The sequence below is a fragment of the Jaculus jaculus genome, chromosome 6 (assembly GCF_020740685.1).
Source record: "Jaculus jaculus isolate mJacJac1 chromosome 6, mJacJac1.mat.Y.cur, whole genome shotgun sequence".
Classification (NCBI taxonomy): Eukaryota; Metazoa; Chordata; class Mammalia; order Rodentia; family Dipodidae; genus Jaculus; species Jaculus jaculus.
In genome coordinates, this window is record NC_059107.1 from 101,050,414 (window position 1) to 101,069,824 (window position 19,411).

Here is a 19,411-nt window from a genome sequence, read left to right on the forward strand (position 1 = left end):
TACCATAAGGGAAAAAAATACAATAAATAAGGCTTGTGCCTATAATCCCAGGACTCAAAAGCAGGAGGGTTGCTACAAGTCAGAGGCCAGCCTGGGCTACACAGTAAGTTCTAGGCCAGCCTGGGCTAGAGTGAATCTCTGTCTCAAAAAAATAAGCAAGGGGCCAGGCATGTGGTGGCACACGCCTTTAATCTCAGCACTAGGGAGGCCGAGGTAGGAGGATCACTGTGAGTTTGAGGCCACCCTGAGACTACATAGTTAATTCCAGGTCAGCCTGGACTGGAGTGAGACCCTACCTTGAGGAAAAAAAAAAAAAAGCTGGAGAGATGGCTTAACAGTTAAGGCGCTTACCTACAAAACCTAAGGACCCATGTTTGATCTTTCTCCATATCCCACGTAAGCCAGACACACAAAGGTGAGCCAAGCACAAGGTTGTGCAAGCGTTTGGAGTTCAATTTCAGTGGCTGAGGCCCTAGCATGCCAATTTTTTCTGTCTCTAAAAAAAAATATATATAGGGAAGTAGGGGCTGAAAAGATGGCTTAGCAGCTGTGGTAGTTTCAATGGATGTCCTGCAATATATTCAAGATTTTATTAAAGCTTGTAATTTGGATCTGCAGCCACCAGGGTGGAAGAGGTGTCACTGGGCAGATCCTAGGGTTCAGCCCACCAAAAAAGAAAGAAAGAGAGAGAAAGGGAGGGAGGGAGGGAGGATGTTAAAAGGAGTAAATGCGCTGAGCATGGTGGCACACGCCTTTAATCCCAGCACTCAGGAGGCAGAGGTAGGAGGGTCGCCGTGAGTTCGAGGCCACCCTGAGACTCCATAGTGAATTCCAGGTCAGCCTGGGCTAGAGTGAGACCTTACCTCGAAAAACCAAAAAAAGAAAAAAGGAGTAAATGCAAATTAAAATAGAAAAGTGTTTTTTTGGGGGGGGGGAATTCAAGGTAGCATCTCACTTTAGTCCAGGCTAACCTGGAATTTACTATGTAGTCACAGGTTGTCCTCAAACTCAAGGCAATCCTCCTACCTCTGCCTCCCAGGTGCTGGGATTAAGGGTGCATGCCACCACACCCGGCACCTTTTTCTTTTTTATTTTTTTCTTTTTTGTGTGGGGGGGTGGTTTGTTTTCAGAGATAGGGTCTCACTGTAGCCCAGGCTAATCTGAAACACACTCTGAAGTGCCAGGCCGGCCTTAACTCAATGATCCTCCTACGTCTGCTGGGTTTAAAGCTGTGTGCCACCACTCCCAGCTCTTACACATACATTAAATATACACAAAAATAAGTTCCTACTCAAATGATCCTACATAGTTGTAGCATGAAATCACAGAACAATGCCAACAGCATCATAAATTCACCCATAAGCAAGTATAATGCTCACCTGGTCTCTAGCACAGAGGTGTTGCCTCATCCATCCAGGTGAAGTATTAAGAACTATACAGGTCAAGTGTAACTTGGAGAGACACTCAGCAAAGGACAGTGGGTAGCCTCTGGCAATTCACCTGAGAAGGAAAAATACATCTTTTCACCACCTTGTGCCCAGGTTCTAATAAGGTTTCAACAACACAGAAGTCAAAATACTCAGAACAGTTCTGACTTTTCACTGGACTCTGTCGTAAATGATTTGGATGACAGTGAAAAAAGTTTGAAATTACCTATCTCCTCCTTCCTTACTGTGAAAGGTTTAATACTGTCTGTCTTGACTACTGAAATCTCCAGAGCTTTCAATTCTTCAGGGAGTTCTACATGGTCCTAAATTTAGTCAAGCAATAAAAATAAATAAAAGACATAAAATTCATTTTAAATATTTTTATTTATTTGAGAGAGACAGAAAGAACACAGAGTGATTAAGAATGTGCCAGGGTTACTTGCCACTAACAAACTCCAGACATGTGTCATCCAGGGCATCCAGCTTTACGGGGTACTATGGAAATGAACATGGGCCATCAGGCTTTGCAAACAAGCACCCTTAACTGCTGAGCCATCTCTCCAGACCCATGAAATTCATTTTAATAGCTGCACTTTTATGTTGTCAGTCAACTAATATTTCAAGTAATCTTAGATCATTCATCCATATAAAATAAATGATGGACTGGAGAGATGGCTTAGCAGTAAAGCACTTGCCTGTGAAGCCTAAGGACCCTGGTTCAAGGCTCAATTCCCCAGGACCCACGTTAGCCAGATGCGCAAGTAGGTGTTCACATCTGGAGTTCGTTTGCAGTGGCTGGAAGCCCTGGCACGCCCATTCTCTCTCTCTCTGCCTCCTTCTCTCTGTCGCTCTCAAATAAATAAAAATAAACAAAAAAAAATTTTTTTAAATAAATGAAATATGAAACCATAGGTGGCAGTTTGAATGTGACAGTATAAATGTATGACCCCACAGACTCAGAATTTTTATGTATTTATTTATTTATTTATTTCAGAAGAGAGAGAGAGAGACAGAGAAAGTGCGCGCAAGAGAGACAATGAGCACACCAGTGCCTCCAGTCACTGCAAACAAACTCCAGATGCATGTGTCACTATGTGTATTTAGCTTTACATGGGCCCTGGGGAATCAAACCTGGATCCTTAAGCTTCCAAGGCTAGTGCCTTATCTGCTAAACTATGGATCCAGCCCACAGGTGTCTTTTGTATGTTCAGTTGGTTGGTTTTTTAAGGTAGGGTTTCACTCTAGCCCAAACTGACCTGGAATTCACAATACAGTCTCAGGGTGGCCTGGAACTCATGGAAATCCTCCTCCACCTGTCTCCCAAGTGCTGGGATTAAAGACGTGCACCTCCACACCCAGCTCAGTTAATTGAGAGCAGGGTGTGGTGGTGCGTGCCTTTTTTATTTTATTATTTTTGTTGTTGTTGTTCACACCTTTAATCCCAGCACTCAGAATAAAAAGGTAGGAGGATCACCATGAGTTCAAGGCTACCCTCAGACTACAGTTAACTCCAGGTCAACCCAAGTATGGATAGAGCAGTTTGAGCCCTGGGGCTGTGCTCGATTGCTTTTGGTGTTTGCTGGCCATTGAGTGATTTCTCTCTGCTTTAACCTATGAAAAGGAGCCAGCTTCTTCTGCCACTGACAGAACTTACCCTGGATCTGTAAGCCTGAAATAAACCCATCCCTCCCATAAACTGCATCTGGTTAGTTGCTCGTCTCAGCAATATATAATCAATTGATAAGTAAGTATTAACGAAAATACTGGGCATGATAGCGCACGCCTTTCTTTGATCCCAGCACTTGGGAGGCAGAGGTAGACTACACAGTGAATTCCAGGTCAGGCTGGGCTAGAGCAAACTCTACCTCCAAAAATAAAATAAAATGCTGGGCCAGACAAGGTAACTCACACCTGTAATCCCAGCACATGGAAGGTTGAGGCAGGAGAATTAGGAGTTCAAGACCATTCTTAGCTATAGAAAACATCTGAAGCCAGTCTGAGCTAAGCATTAAACAATTAAGCATATGGGCTGGGGGAGATGGTTCAAAGAATAAACCTGCAAGCTGAGTACCTGAGTTTGGATCCCCAGACTCCATGTAAAAGTTACTCTGAGGCTAGAGAGACAGCTTAGCAATTAAGGCGCTTGTCTGCAAAGCCAAAGAACCCAGGCTCAATTACCCAGAACCCACATAAGCCAGATGCATAAGGTGGTATATGTGTCCATAGTTCATTTGCAGTGGCTGGAGGCCCTGGCACACCCATTCTCTTTCTCTCTGCCTCCCTCTTAAATAAATATTTTTGAATTTTATTTTATATTTTTTTAAAAAACGTCTGACACCGTAACAGCAGTATCTGTAATCACAATGCACACTTGAGTACTTGAAATCCTCAGCACCAGAGAGGCAGAGACAAGCAGATCCCTGGAAATGGAACTCACTGGCCAGCCAATCCAGTCTATTTGCCAAAGTCTGGGCCAGCGAGAAACCCTGTCTCAAAAAAGGTACATGGTCTGGAAAGATGGCTTATCAGTTAAGGCACGTGCCTGAAAAGCCTAACGTTTCAAGTTCGATTCCCCAGTAACCACACAAAGCCAGATGCACAAAGTGGTGCATGTGTCTAGAGTTTGCAGCAGCTCACATCCCATTCTTATTTTCTCTCCCTCTCTTCCTCCCAACCCCCTTTCTCTATGCTTGCAAATTAATAAAAATATTCTTTTTAAAAAGTACATTCACAGCCAGGCATGGTGGCACATGCCATTAATCCCAGCACCTGGGAGGCAGAGGTAGGAGAAATCACCTTGAATTCAAGACCATCCTGAAACTACATAGTGAATTCCAGGTCAGCCTGGGCTAAAGTGAAACCTACCTTGAAATTAAAAAAAGTACATTCATTAAACTGGATTGGTGGCACACGCCTTTAATCCCAGCACTTGGGAGGCAGAGGTAGGAGGATCACCATGAGTTCCTGAGTTTGAGCCCACCTAGAGACAACACAGTGACTTCCAGGTCAACCTGAGCTAGAGTGAGACGCTACCTTGAAAAACCAAAAAAAAAAGGTACATTGAGGCTGGAGATATAGTTTAGTGGTTAAGGCATTTGCCTGCAAAGCTTAAAGAACCAGGTTAGATTCTCCAGTACCCATGTAAGCCAGATACACAAAGTGACACATGCATCTGGAGTTCATTTGCAATGGGTAGAGGCCCTGAAGTGCCCATTTTCTCTCTCTGCATCTAACTCTCAAATAATTAAAAGTTAAAAAAAAAAAAATCAAGTACATTCTTGAGCTGGAGAAATGGCTCAGTGGCTAAAGGCATTTGCTTGCAAAGCCTGACATCCAGTTTCAATTCCCCAGTTCCCATGTAGACAGATGCACAAACTGGCTCATGGGTAAGGAGTTTGTCTGTAGTGCTGGGAAGCCCTGACGCACCCATCATCTGTGTCTGTCTTTCTCATCCCCCCTCTCATTTTCTCTCTCTCTCTCTCTCAAATAACTTTTTGAGAGAGAGATGACAGAGTGAGAGAACTGGCACACCAGAACCTCTAGCAACTGCAATCAAACTCCAGAGGTGTGTGTCACTTTGTGCGCATGCGTGACTTTGCATCACCTGCGGAGTCTACCTTATGTGGGACCTGGAGAGTCAAAGGGTCCTTAAGGGAAGCACCTTAACCACTAAGCCATCTCTCCAGCACTCAAATAACTTTAAGTATATTCTTGAGCTGTTGGAATATATATGATTTACTAGATCAATCCTAAGGCTAATACTATTTTGGATTCTGAAACATCAGGCATCAATAATGAGACACAAAACTTTTCTCCAGATGGGCATGGTGGCACAGCAACTAGGAAGCTGAGGCAGGAAGATTACTGCAAATTCAGGGCCACCCTGGTCTACTTAAGAAATTTCAGTCCAGCAGGGCATGGTGGTGCACGCCTTCAATCCCAGCACTTGAGAGGCAGAGGTAGGAGGGTCCCTGTGAATTCGAGGCCAGCCTGAGAATACACAGTGAATTCCAGGTCAGCCTGGGCTACACTGAGACCCTATCTCCAAACAAAAGAAAGGTATATAATCCAACAGAAATGCTCAACACAGCAAACAGTCTAACTTCAAATCAGTTTTCTAGATTGTATTCAAACACCAATATGCAAAACATATGCAGAGGAATGACAAGATGCAAGTTCAAAGCATGAAGTAGAAAAGGTCTGGGTTTAGAAGTGTCCCTATGTAAGAAAGGTTTTAATTTAGGTAGAAGATACAAAGACAGAAACTACTGCTGAACAACTACAACCTAAATTACATAAAATGTATCACCACCAAAACAGGGCTGAGTAGATAGTTCAGTAGCTAAAGTATTTGCCTTGCAAGACTGAGGACTTGAGTTCTATTCCCAGTACCTAAATAAAATGCTACATACATGCTTGAATCCCATCACTAGGGAAGTAAAGACAGGAGGAGGATCCCTGGAATTCAGTGGCTGGCTAGTCTAGTCTAACTGGGACTCTCCTGGCAAATAGAACCTGTCTCAAAAAGAAGTCAACAGGGAACTGGGCGGGGTGGTGCACACCTTGAATTCCAAGGCTTGGGAGGCAGAGGTAGAAGGATTGCCAAGAGTTCAAGGCCACCCTGAGACTGCATAATGAAATCCAGGCCATCCTGAGCTAGAATGAAACCCTACATTGTAAAGGTACTTGCTTGCAAATCCTGATGGCTAGGGTTAAATTCCCCAGCACCCATGTAAAGTCAGATACACAAAATAGCACATACATCTAGAGGGGAAGGGACAGGGAGGAGGGAAGAAGGGAGAGAAAAAGCAAAAAGAAAAATCCTTTTATAACTTAAAACAAAATTCAAGTTATGTCTAGTATAAGGACCTCAAAACTGGGCCCTAGTTACCTCACTAACCTTTTCTCTGACTAATCCCCACAAGCATGCCATGACAGCAGCTACTTTCAACTTGTTATTTGGCTCTTGCAACATGCTGCTCTCCTTTATACCTCCACCTTTAACATTCCTCATAAGCCATAGATTACTAGTAGAACATTTTCAGTGCCAGGGATGAGATACCTTCCAGTGAGTTGTTGGCCAGGTAGGTACCTGATGTGTCCAAAATATTACAGGCCATTGCCCAGAACCTTGGTTTCCCACCAGGAATAGATGGTAAGACCCTTCTGCTGAAGACTCCACATACTTAGGTCACTGAGAAATCCTGCTGGAGCTGGGCTGATAACCTCTTCCATGCAGACCAGCTGACAGAAAGCTGGAAAAAACTATGCTACATGCAGTTCAATGGGAGAGAGAGAAATCACCAGTGGAGATACTCAACAGTGGAACCCACAAGCCTTAAATTTGACCAACCAGCCGGGCATGGTAGCGCACGCCTTTAATCCCAGCACTTGGGAGGCAGAGGTAGGAGGATCGCCATGACTTCAAGGCCACCTTAAGACCACAGAGTTAATTCCAGGTCAGCCTTGACCACAGTGAGACCCTACCTCAAAAAACCAAAAAAAAAAAAAATTTTTTTTTTTGACCAACCAGGCCAAATGAGCCAATGGATGCAACAGTGGCACGTCTGTTATGGAGGAAAACAACCACTCTCTAATTGGACTGAAGGCCTGCTCTTTGGGAGGGAATATATCCCTGAAACCAAAAATCTACAACAGGGGTAGTCATGAGCCCTAAGAATGTAACATTTGCTGCTTTCTGGCTAAATATATATACTATGCTCACCAAACTGTCCAGTAAACACTTCTCTTAATGTTCGTGCCGATATATTAATGCTATTCTCCTTTTTCTTTTCTTTTTTTTTTTTTTAGGCAGGGTTTCACTCTAGCCCAGGCTGACCTGGAATCACTACGTAGTCTCTGGGAAGCCTTGAACTCATGGCGATCCTCCTACCTCTGCCTCCCGAGCGCTGGGATTAAAGGTGTGCACCACCACGCCCCACTTATTCTCACTTTCAGTAAGAGAAGCTTCTCTTTTTTTTGTTTGTTTTTTTGAGGTAGGGTCTCACTCTGGTCCAGGCTGACCTGGAATTAACTACATAGTCTCAGGGTAGCCTCAAACTCACAGCAATCCTCCTACTTCTGCCCCCCAAGTGTTGGAATTTAAAGGCATGCGCCACCACGCCCAGCTCAGAAGCTTCTCTTTCAGATGTCAGCGACCTTGGAAGTGACTCAGAAGGCACCATGGTCCTGAGAAGTAACAGAAAAGTGCTCAGCACTGAAATATCTCTATCACCTCTTCCAAGGCTCAGGATCCATTACGGAAAATGTGGCAGAAAGAATGTAAGAGCCAAAAGGGTAGGACTCCATACAACATGCTCCTCCAGACACAAAATGGCCTGGATATCCATAACATAGCAGCACCTAACATTACCTACAAAAGACCATCATAAGAGAAGGAAAGACAATGACATCAAAATAAGAGAGAGACTGATTGAGAGTGGGAAGGGGTATGATGGATAGCGGAGTTTCAAAGAAGAAAGTGGGGGGGATTACTATGGGTTATTGTCTACAATTATGGAAGTTGTTAATTTAAAAAAAAAAATAAGGGCTGGAGAGATGGCTTAGCAGTTAAGGTGTTTGCTGGCAAAACCAAAGGACCTCAGTTCAACTCCCCAGGACCCAAATAAGCCAGATGCACAAGGTGGAGCATGCGTCTGGAGTTCCTTTGCAGTGGCTAGAGGCCCTGGCGCACCCAATTTCTTTCTCTCTGCCTCTTTCCCTCTCTTGTTCTCTCAAATACATAAATAAATAATTTTTAAAAAAAAATTTTAAAAAGCTTTGGCTGGAGATGCCTTAGCAGTTACGTGCTTGCTTGTGAAGCCTAAGGATCCAGGTCTGAGGCTCAATTCCCCAGGACCCACATAAGCCAGATGCACAAGGTGGTGCATGCATCTAGAGTTTGTTTGCAGTGACTGGAGGCCCTGGCATGCCCATTCTCTATCTATCTATCTGCCCCTTTCTCTGTCACTCTCAAATAAAATAAATAATAAAAATAAACAGTATCCACATAAAAGCCAGATATACAAAGTGACACATGCATCTGGAATTTGCTTGCAGTGGCTGGAAGCTCTGGCACACTCATTCTCTGTACCTGCCTCCTTCTCTTTCTCTCAAATTAAAATATTTTTTTTTTTTTTTTTTGGTTTTATGAGGTAGGGTCTCACTCTGCTCCAGGCTGACCTGGAATTAACTCTGTCATCTCAGGGTGGCCTCGAACTCACGGTGATCCTCCTACCTCTGCCTCCCGAGTGCTGGAATTAAAGGCGTGCGCCACCACGCCCGGCAAAATAAATATTTTTTTGAGTTGTGGGACTAGAGGGATTGTTTAGTGGTTAAGGCATTTGCTTGCAAAGCCAAAGAACTCAGGTTTGATTCCCCAGGACCTACGTTAGCCAGAGGTACAAAAGGGTGCATGCATCTGGAGTTCGTTTGCAGTGGCTGGAGCCCCTGGTGTGTCCATTCTCTCTCTCTCCCCCTCCCTCCCTCTTTCTCTGTCAAACCAATAAGTAAATAAAACTATAAAATATTAAAGAAAGAAAGTTGTCAATAATTTTTAAAAAATTAAAGAGAAAGAAAGAAAGCCAGCCAGGCATGGTGACACATGCCATTAATCCTACCACTGGGGAGGCAGAGGTAAGAGGATCAACAAGAGTTTAAAGCTACCCTGAGACTGCAGAGTAAATTCCAGGTCAGCCCCGGCTTCATCAAAACCCTACCCAGAAAAAAAACAAAAAGGGAAGGAGAGATTCAAATGAAAGGGACATTATTTAAAAAGATACTAGGGCCGGGCGTGGTGGCGCACGCCTTTAATCCCAGCACTCTGGAGGCAGAGGTAGGAGGATTGCTGTGAGTTCGAGGCCACCCTGAGACTCCATAGTAACTTCCAGGTCAGCCTGGGTTAGAGTGAGACCCTACCTCGAAAAACCAAAAAAAGGGCTGGAGAGATGACTTAGCAGTTAAGCACTTGCCTGTGAAGCCTAAGGACCCCGGTTCGAGGCTCGATTCCCCAAGACCCACGTTAGCCAGATGCACAAGGGGACATATGCAACTGGAGTTTGTCTGCAGTGGCTGGAGGCCATGGTGTGCCCATTCTCTCTCTCTCTCTGCCTTTCTCTGTCTGTCACTGTCAAATAAATAAATAAACATTAAAAAAAATAATTAAAATAAAATAAGAATAACCATAATAATAATAAAGATACTGGGCCAGGCATGGTGGCTCATGCCTTTAATCCCAGCACTTGGGAGGCAGAGGTCAAGGATCGCCATGAGTTCAAGGCTACCCTGAGACAACAGAGTGAATTCCAGGTTAGCCTTGGCTAGAGCAAGATTCTACCTTGAAAAAAAAAAATAAGAAAGAAAGAGAGAGAAAGGTACTGGGCTGGAGAGATGGTACTGGATGGCTTAATGGTTAAGATGCTTGCCTACAAAGCCTAAGGACCCTAGTTCATTTCCCCAGGATCCACATAAGCCAGATGCACGAGGTAGTGCATGCATCTGGAATTCACTGGCAGTGGCTGGAAGCCCTGATATCCCAATTCTCTCTCTCTCTCTCAAAAAAAAAATTATTTTAATTTAAAAAATAAAATAAAGCCAGGTGTAGTGGCGCACGACTTTAATCCCAGCACTTGGGAGGCAGAGGTAGGAGGACAGCGATGAGTTCAAGGACACCCTTAGACTACACAGTGAATTCCAGATCAGCCTGGGCTACCAAGAGACCTTACCTGGAACCCTCCCCCCACAAAAAAAAAAAAAAGAAAGAAAAGAAAAAAGAAGGCTGGAGAGATGGCTTAGCAGTTAAGACGGCTGCCTACAAAACCTAAGGACCCAGGTTTGATTCCCGAGTACCCATATAAGCCAGGTACACAAAGTAGGGTGTGTGTCTAGAGTTCATTTGCAGTGGCTAGACGCCCTTGCAAGCCCATTCTCTCTATACATATGGTACTGTCTCTCTCTCAATAAATGAGTAAATAAATATATTCTAAAAATATATATAATTTGTATTAAATTTCTAGATATATGACCCACCAAAATTAAAAGATGATGAAATAAACCATTTAAACTGACCTGTAACAAGAAATAAGCTGGGTGGGAGAAGGATTGCCATGAGTTCAAGGCCACCCTGAGACTACAGAATGAATTCCAGGTCAGCCTGAGCTAGAGTGAGACCCTACCTCACAAAAATAAAAAAATTTTAAAAAGAAGGAACACTACCAAACTCTACCCAAACCAGATAAAGACACAAAAAGCCAACACCTTTAATCCCAGCCTGAAGTTACAGTAAATTCAAGGTCAGCTTGAGCTTCAAGAAACCCCACCTACCTCAAAAAAAAAAAAAAAAAAAAAAAAAAGCCTGGGTGTGGCGGTAGGCGACTTTAATGGCACATTAAGTGCTTTAGCATTCAGGAGGCAGAAGTAAGATGACTGCCATAAATTCAAGGCCAGGCCAGCCTGAGATTAGTAAACCTGGTCTAGAATAAGACCCCACCTCAAAAGCTCAAAAAAAAAAAAAAAATGCCAGATATGGTGATATACATCTTTAATCCCAGGTCTTGGAAGGCAGAGGTAAGAGGATCACTGATGGTTCCAGGCCAGCCTGAGACTACAGACTGAGTTCTTGCTCAGCCTGGGCTATAGTGAGACCCTACCTCAAAAATAAATAAATAAAATGTCATGCCCATATACCTTTGATCCCAGCACTCGGGAGGCAGAGGTAGGAGGACTGCCATGAGTTTGAGGCCACTCTGATACTACACAGTGAATTCCAGGTCAGCCTGAGCTAAGAGTGAGACCCTACCTTGAGGTGGGGGTGGGAGGACTCAAACTATTAAATAAGAAATCGGGCTGAAAAGATGACTTAGTGGTTAAGGTGCTTGCCTGCGAAACCTAAGGACTCAGATTCCATTCCCTAGTACCACATAAGCAAAAGGTGGCACATGCATCTGGAATTTATCTGCAGCGGCTAAAGGCCCTGGTACCACCCTTTCTCTCTCTTTCTTGCAAATAAATAAATAAAATATTTTTAAAAAAAGAAATCAGGGCTTAGTGATTAAGGCACTTGCCAGAAAAGCCAAAGGACATAGGTTCCATTCCTCATTACCCGTAAACACCAGATGCATAAGGTGGCACGTGTCTGGAATTAGTTTGTTTTCAGTGGCTAGAGGCCCTGGCACACCCATTCTCTATCTGCCTCTCTCTCAAATAAATAAATACATAAAATCAAAAAACCAAAAAACAGGGGCTAGGCGATGGATTAGCAGTTAAGGTGCGTGCCTGCAAACCCAAGGACCCAAGTTCAATTACCAAGCAACCACGTAAGCCAGATGCACAAGGTGACACATGCATCTGGAGGTTGTCTACAGTGGCTAGAGGTACTGGCACACCTATTTCTCTCTCATTAACTCTTTCTCTCTCAAATTAAATTAATTAATTAATTAATTGAAAAAAGCAGGGCGTGGTGGTGCACGCCTTTAATCCCAGCACTCGGGAGGCAGAGGTAGGAGGATTGCCATGAGTTCGAGATCACCCTGAGATTACATACTAAATTCCAGGTTAGCCTGAGCTAGAGTGAGACCCTACCTCGAAAAACCAAGGGGGGGGGGGGGGACAGGCAATGGAACTGAATAGTTTTTTTCAAAAGAAGAAATATAGGTGGCCAATAAACATCTAAAACCATGCTACATCCTTAGCCATCAGGGAAATGCAAAATGAAAGTACTCTGAAGAAATAAATTTTGGGGCAAGGGAAATGTCTCAGTGATTAAAAGGTACTTTCTTGCAAATCTGCCAGTTTAAATTCAATCCCCCAGAACCCACATAAAGCCAGACACAAGTCTATAATTCCAATGTGCCTACTGCAATGAGGAGACAAAGCCTGGTGGCCTAGGCTCAGTTCCCCAGTACCCACAAAAAGACAGACCCAGAAATGGTGGTGCACACCCTCAATCCCAGCACTTGGGAGGCCAAGGTAGGAGGGTCATCATGAGTTCGAGGCCACCATGAGACAATGTAGTGAATTCAAGGTCAGCCTGAGCTACAGTGAGACCCTACCTTGAAAAAACAACTCCCCCCCCCCACAAAAAAAAACCTCTCCTTTGTATTCTTTGTGTTTACTGGAACCAAATAACCAAAATGAAGCACATTTCCCCCTTACTCAAAAATCTCTTTTGTTAGCCAGGTATGGTGGTGCAGGCATTCAATTCCAGCCCTTGGGAGACAGAGGTAGGAGGATTTCTGTGGGTTTGAGGCCAGCTTAGAGCTACAGAGTTCCAAGTCAGCCTGGGCTAGAGTGAGACCCTATCTGTGGGCTGGAGAGATGGATTAATGGTTAAGGCACTAGCCTGCGAAGCCTAAGGACCCTTGTTCAATTTTCCAGGACCCATGTAAGCCAGATGCACATGGTGGCACATGTGTCTGGAGTTCATTTGCAGAGGCAAGAGGCCTTGGTACACTCATTCTCACTCTTTCTCTCTCTCCCTGTCTCTAATAAATAAATAAAAATAAAATCTTTTTTAAAAAATGTCTACTGGGGGCTGGAGAGATGGCTTAGCAGTTCAGGCACATGCATGCAAAGCCTAAGGACCCAGGTTCAATTCTCCAGGTCCCATGTAAGCCAGATGCACATGGTGTCACAGGCATCTGGAGTTTGTTTGCAGTGGCTAGAAGCCCTAGCATGCCATTCTTTCTCTCTCCTCCTCTCTCTGACTGTAATAAATAAAATCTTAAAAAAAAAAAAAAAAAGTCTACTGGCCAGGCGTGGTGGTGCATGCCTTTAATCCCAGCACTAGGGAGACACAGGGAGGAGAATCACCGTGAGTTTGAGGCCACCCTGAGACCTTATAGTGAATTCCAGGTCAGCGTGGGCTAGAGGGAAACCCTACCTTGGGGAAAAAAAAAAAAAAAAAAAAGTCTACTAATCAAGAGGTGGAGGAGATATGATGGAGAATGCAGTTTCAAAGGGGAAAGTAGGGGCTGGAGAGATGGCTTAGTGGCTAAGTGCTTTCCTGTGAAGCCTTAGGACCCCGGTTCAAGGCTCTATTCCCCAGGACCCACGTTAGCCAGATGTACAAGGGGGCACACACATCTGGAGTTCCTATGCAGTGGCTGGAGGCCCTGGCACAACCATTCCCTCTCTCTATCTGCCTCTTTCTGTCTGTCACTCTCAAATAACTAAATAAAAATAAACAAAAAAAAATTTTAAAAAAAAGGGGAAAGTGGGGTAAGGGAGGGAATTACTATGGGATATTGTTTACAATCATGGAAGTTGTCAATAAAAATTTTTTAAAATATTTTTTTCAAAAGCCTACTTTTTCCTGATGACTTCATGGAGATATGGCACAGTAGGAAGTACCCACATTCATACAGAAATTGTCTGTTCAGAAGCAATGCCAATACTTAGTACCTATCTCTTACTGGCATTGGGTACAATGCAGAGGTGCTTAAATATCTCTGGAGCCTGAGAAATACTTCCTAGAAATTTTGAAAAGGATTTAAAAGGAGACAACAGAAGTTTGGAAGCAGGGGCTAGGGAGTTTGCTTAGTGGTTAAAGGCACTTGTTTGCAGGTTTAAGTTCCTAGTCACCCACATAAAATTGGACAGGGATTCATTACCAGTAGCGAAAGACTAGCATGGCCATACGCACACACGCACGCACGCACACACACACACACACACGCACGCACGCAATATTTTTAAAGCAGTTTGGTAGACATTTTTACCAATCTGCCTAAGTTCTATTAGGAATTTTCTGTTTCTTTTGTTTTTCCAGGTAGGGTTTCACTCTAGTCCAGGCTGACCTGGAATTCACTATATAGTTCCCAGCTAGCCTGGAACTCACAATGATCCTCCTACCTCTGCCTTCCAAGTGCTGGGATTAAAGGTGTGCACCACCATGACCATCTTGTTAGGAATTATTAACAAAACTATTAAAAGTACTTCTGAGCCGGGCGCATGCCTTTAATCCCAGCACTTGGGAGGCAGAGGTAGGAAGATTGCTGTGAGTTCGAGGCCACCCTGAGACTCCATAGTGAATTCCAGGTCAGCCTGGGCTAGAGGGAGACCCTACCTCAAAAAACCAAAAAAAAAGTACTTCTGGAGGAAGTGTATACATGTTTATGTGTGTGTGAGCACAAGCATATAGAGACCAGGAGTTGACATTAGGTACCTTCCTCAAATGCTTGTTACATTTTGGGTTTTGTTTGTCAGTCAAGGTAGGGTCTCCCTCTAGCCCAGGCTGACATCGAATTCACTATGTAGTCTCAGGCTGGCCTCAAACTCAGAGATCCTCCTACTTCAGCTTCCTAAGTGCTGGGATTAAAGGTGTGCACCACCATACTCAGCTTTGTTTTTGTTGTTGGTTTTGTTTTGTTTTGTTTTCTGAGGTAGGGTCTTGCTCTAACCGAGGCTGACCTGGAATTTACTATGTAGTCTCAGGGGGGCCTCCAACTCATGGTGATCCTCCTACCTCTGCCTCCTGAGTGATGGGATTTCAGACGTTCTCTACCACACCTGGGGCAAACATCTTAAGGACTGAGTCATCTCCTTATCCACCATCTTTTTTTTTTTTTTTTGAGACACGGTCTCATATAGCCCAGGCTAGCCTTAAACTTGCTATGTAGTTCAGGATGGTCTTGAACTCCTGATTCTCGGACTAATGGAGATCCCAGGATTAAAGGCACTTGCTTGAATTCCTGATTCTCTTGCCTCCACCTGCCAAGTGCTAGGATAATAAGCATGTGCCATCAGGCCAAGCCAAATACAGGTCTGGTACTATTATTTTGTACACTAATATCAGAACCAGATCTAGGCAAATGTATACGGATACTCAATTCTTTTCCTCAAACAAGCTGTTCTCTGGCAGTTTTCAATGCCCTGGCTAACAATAAGTAAAAGTCTTAGCTCTGCCACCACACTTTTTCTTTTCTTTCTTCTTCCCCTCTCCCCCACCAGGCAGGGTCTCACTCTAGCTCAGGCTGACCTGGAATTCACTATGCAGTCTCAGGGTGGCCTCAAACTCACTGCAATCCTCCTACCTTTGCCTCCCAAATGCTAGGATTAAAGGCATGAGCCACCATGCCTGGCAATGCCACCACACTTTTTAAAAACACACCTTGGGGGCTGGAGAGATGGCTTAGCAGTTAAAGCATTTGCCTGCAAAGCCAAAGGATCCCAGTTCGACTGTAGGACCATGTAAGCTGGATGCACAAGGGGACGCATGCATCTGGAGTTCGTGTGCAATGGCTGAAGGCCCTGGTGCGCCCATTCTCTCAAATAAATTTATAACTATTATTTTTAAAAGGGGGGGGCTGGAGAGATGGCTTAGTGGTTAAGGTGCTTGCCTGCGAAGCCTAAGAACCTAGGTTTGATTCCCCAGTACACACATAAGCCAGATGAACAAGGGGTCACAGTGTACAGATTTCCTTTGCAGTGGCTAGAGGCTCTAGTACACACATACTCTACCTCTCAAATAAATGCATAAAAAAATTAAATATATTTTAAACACACACACACACTTTGGGGCCAAGTAGATGGCAAGCATGAGGACCTATATTCAGATCCCCAGTACCCAGGCAAAATGCCATGGTACTACATTTCTTTTATCCCAGCACTGAAGAGGGGGAAACAGGTTGCTAGTCTATCAGAATTGGTAAAATCTAGGCTCAGTGAAAACTGTCTCAAAAAGTAAGGTAGCAAAGTGAACATACTAACAGACACCAACACTGACCTCTGGCTCTATAAGCACAGAAAAGTACTTATTTGCCCACATGCAAACATGCATATACACATACCAAACACTTAGCTGTTAAGGTGCTTGTCTGCACAGGACCCAGTTTCAATTTCCCAGTACCCAGGTAAGCCACATGCAAGCTCTAGAAGCCCTGGCACACCCACAGCCTCTCTCTCATAACAAAATAAAATAAAAACAATAAAAATAAATAAATAAGGATTAAAAGGTTTTATTTTATTCTAGAAGAGAAAGAAAGACATCTCCCCTTCTAACTCTTACTAAAATATCAGACATGCTTGGGTTTTTGTACTCCAGGATAGCCTTCCAACTTGCTCTACAGCAAGCAGATGAGAGAACACTGAGAACCTGATTTTCCTGCCTCAATCTCATGAGTGCTGGAATTATAAGTGTGTGTCATCTTCCTGCTTTATGCGGTCCCAGGGGTTGAACCCAGGGTTCCCTACTTGCTAGGCACTCTACCAATTAAGCTAAATTCCTAGGCCAAATGCATGCTATTTTTATTCAGTAAATTTTTGTTGTTGCCTTTTCTTTTTTTTTTTTTTCTTTTTGGTTTTTTTGAGGTAGGGTCTCACTCTAGTCCAGGCTGACCTGGTCATCTTAGGATGGCCTCGAACCTCGAACTCACAGCAATCCTCCTACCTCTGCTGGGATTAAAGGCGTGCAGCTGTTGTTGCCTTTTTTGTATGATAGGTTTATATAGCCCAGGCTAGCTTTCAATTCAATTCTGTAGCTATGGCTGGCCTTAAATTCTAGGTTCTTTTGCCAAATCTCCCTAGTGTTTGGATTACAAGTATGCACCACTGACTTTGTTTTTCTTCTTTTTTTCAAGGTAGGGTCTCCCTTTAGCACAGGCTGACCTGGAATTCACTATGTAGTCTCAGGCTGGCCTTGAACTCAGTGGGCCTCCTTACCATCACCTCCCAAGTGCTGGGATTAAAAAGATGTGTACCACCATGTCCAGCAAACATTAACTTTTATTAGGTCATTTTTGTTTTGTTTTGGTCTTGTGGGGGTTTTTGTTTGTTTGTTTTTGAAACAGGGTATCACATGGAGCCCAAACTGGCCTTCAACTCCGGATTCTTCTGCCTCCACATCCCATGTGCTAGGGATTACAGACCTGTGTCACCACTGCTGGCTTTGTTAGGTAACACGTTTTAACTGTTTTAAACTGTAAAGCTGTACAATCATTTAATGCATAGAGAAACAACTGGAACTCTAAACTTGCAGTTCGTCCGACTTCAAGCAAGATTTCCTGTTCTGATAATCCCTATGGAAAATAGCAACAGGAAGAAAAATACATCTAAAAAAATGAACTGAAGGTTGGAAGAATTGTTCGGTGGTTAAAAGCACCCCAATACCCACACAAAGCCAGACGCAGGATGTGATGCATGCACCTGAAGTACATATGCAGGGGTAGGAGGTGCACTTATCACCCCTTGCTCTGTTTCTCTCGGTTTGCAAATAAATTTAAAAAAAAATTTTAATAAATAAAAAGTGAGCCAGGTGTGGTGGTGCATACCTTTAATCCCAGCACTAGGGAGGCAGAGGTAGGAGGATCACTGTAAATTCTTGGCTACCTTGAGACTACATAGTGAATTCCAAGTCAGCCTGGACTAGAATGAGACCCTACCTGGAAAAACAATAATAATAATAAACAAACTGGGCGTGGTGGCGCACGCCTTTAATCCCAGCACTTGGGAGGCAGAGGTAGGAGGATCGCCTTGAGTTCGAGGCCACCCTGAGACTACATAGTGAATTCCAGGTAAGCGTGGACTAGAGTGAAACCCTACCTCGAAAACCAAACCAAAAACACATTTTATTAATTAATAATAAATAAATTTTAAAACGTGAACTGAATTAATGTAACAAACTTTCCATCTTTTTTCCATCTCTATTTAAACTTTTTATCCTGATGCGATGCTCAAGTCTTCAAAAGGAGGGTGAGCAAGGTACGAATAAATACACTTGGAAGAGGAACCACAACAACTTATTTACGAGCCAAATGGACTATCTGAAAATACGGTAAAATGTTAGAATGTGTGATAATCCTGAAGTAGTAGCCATGCCCAGAGCCTCCAAGTTACCTACAACCATCAGCATACACATATAAATGCATACGTACACACATACACACACGAACTCATCCAACTGGAATCTAAATTTAAATTTTCCCCCATTTCTTCCTCCGGTTTTAATACAGCTCTGGGGCTGTTATCCTGTCATGTCTCATCGTTAGGCAAAAATCATCACTCAGAGCAAGTAATTCTCTGGAGTCACTAAGGTTAATGGTGACAAACACAGTCCATCAACATTGCTCGGCACCACGAGAAGCGGAATCGAGATTTTCCAAGGCTCAAGAGCGTTCGGAGCTCAGCGTAGGCCCAACTTTTTTTAAGCTCCAGAAATCATCCCCGTGCACGTGCCAACCCTGTCCGGGTCCATCCACACTCGGGACGCCGGCAGAGATGGAAAGCACACTCCGCCGTCTCTCGGGCGAGGGGAAACCCAGGAAACACGAGGAGCCAGCTGCCCTCCAGCGCGGCCAAGGGCGCAACAGTTCTCCAGCCCCGCCGCGCAGGCCACAGGTGGCGCGGCCCCCGCCCCCGGCCCGGCCCGGCCCGCGCTCCCCGCTCCTCGCCTGCGCTCCGCGCGCACACTCGGGGCGCCTCCGGCCTCGGGGCGGTCTTCCCGGAGGGGCGGGGGAAGAAGGAGGCTCCGGTCCGGAGCCGCCGACAGCCCCCCACGCCGGCCGCCCGCTCCAGCCTCCGAGCACCCGGCCCCGGGGGCTGCCGCCCTCCCGCCCGCCCGCCCGCCCGGGCCCCTCCCCACGGGCCGCCCGCCCGCCCGCCCCCTCGGCCGGGAGGCGGCCTCACCTCGCGAGGGCCGGAGCGGGGAGGGCGCCCGCGTCTCCGCCCGCCGCCCGGGCCCACGGCCGCTCGGCTGCGGCTCGGCCCCGACGGCCGGCGGCGGCGCGCTCCTGGGGGCGGGCTCTTCTCGGAGGGGGCTCTCCCGGGGCCCGGGGCGGGGAAGCCGGGGGGGACAGGGACGGGGAAGGGGAGAGGGGCTTGGGAAGGAGGGGGGAGAGGGGGAAAAAAAAGGGGGGAGCCAAACCCGGAAAGGGAGAGAAGGGGGGAGGGGGAAAAGCAGAAGGGGAAGAAAGGCCCAGAGTCCGCCCCCCGCTGCGGGCTGCGCGCTGCGTCACCGCGTCCGGCGTGGTCGTCACCGCGCCCGGCGCCGC

The 19,411-nt window shown here is 45.2% G+C and overlaps 1 protein-coding gene across 10 annotated transcripts in view; it reads right to left on the reverse strand.

Moving 5' to 3' along the window:
- Positions 1–19,111, reverse strand: part of R3hdm2 (R3H domain containing 2) — a 193,742-nt gene extending 174,631 nt beyond the window's left edge. For all 10 annotated transcript variants that reach the window (XM_045151578.1, XM_045151575.1, XM_045151577.1 and 7 more), the window contains exons 1-2: positions 19,047–19,111; positions 1,380–1,500 (exon numbers count right to left, since the gene is read on the reverse strand). The gene's annotated coding sequence lies outside the window, so the exon portion shown is untranslated. The remainder of the gene's footprint in view (positions 1–1,379; positions 1,501–19,046) is intronic.
- Between the last annotated feature and the right edge of the window lie 300 nt (positions 19,112–19,411).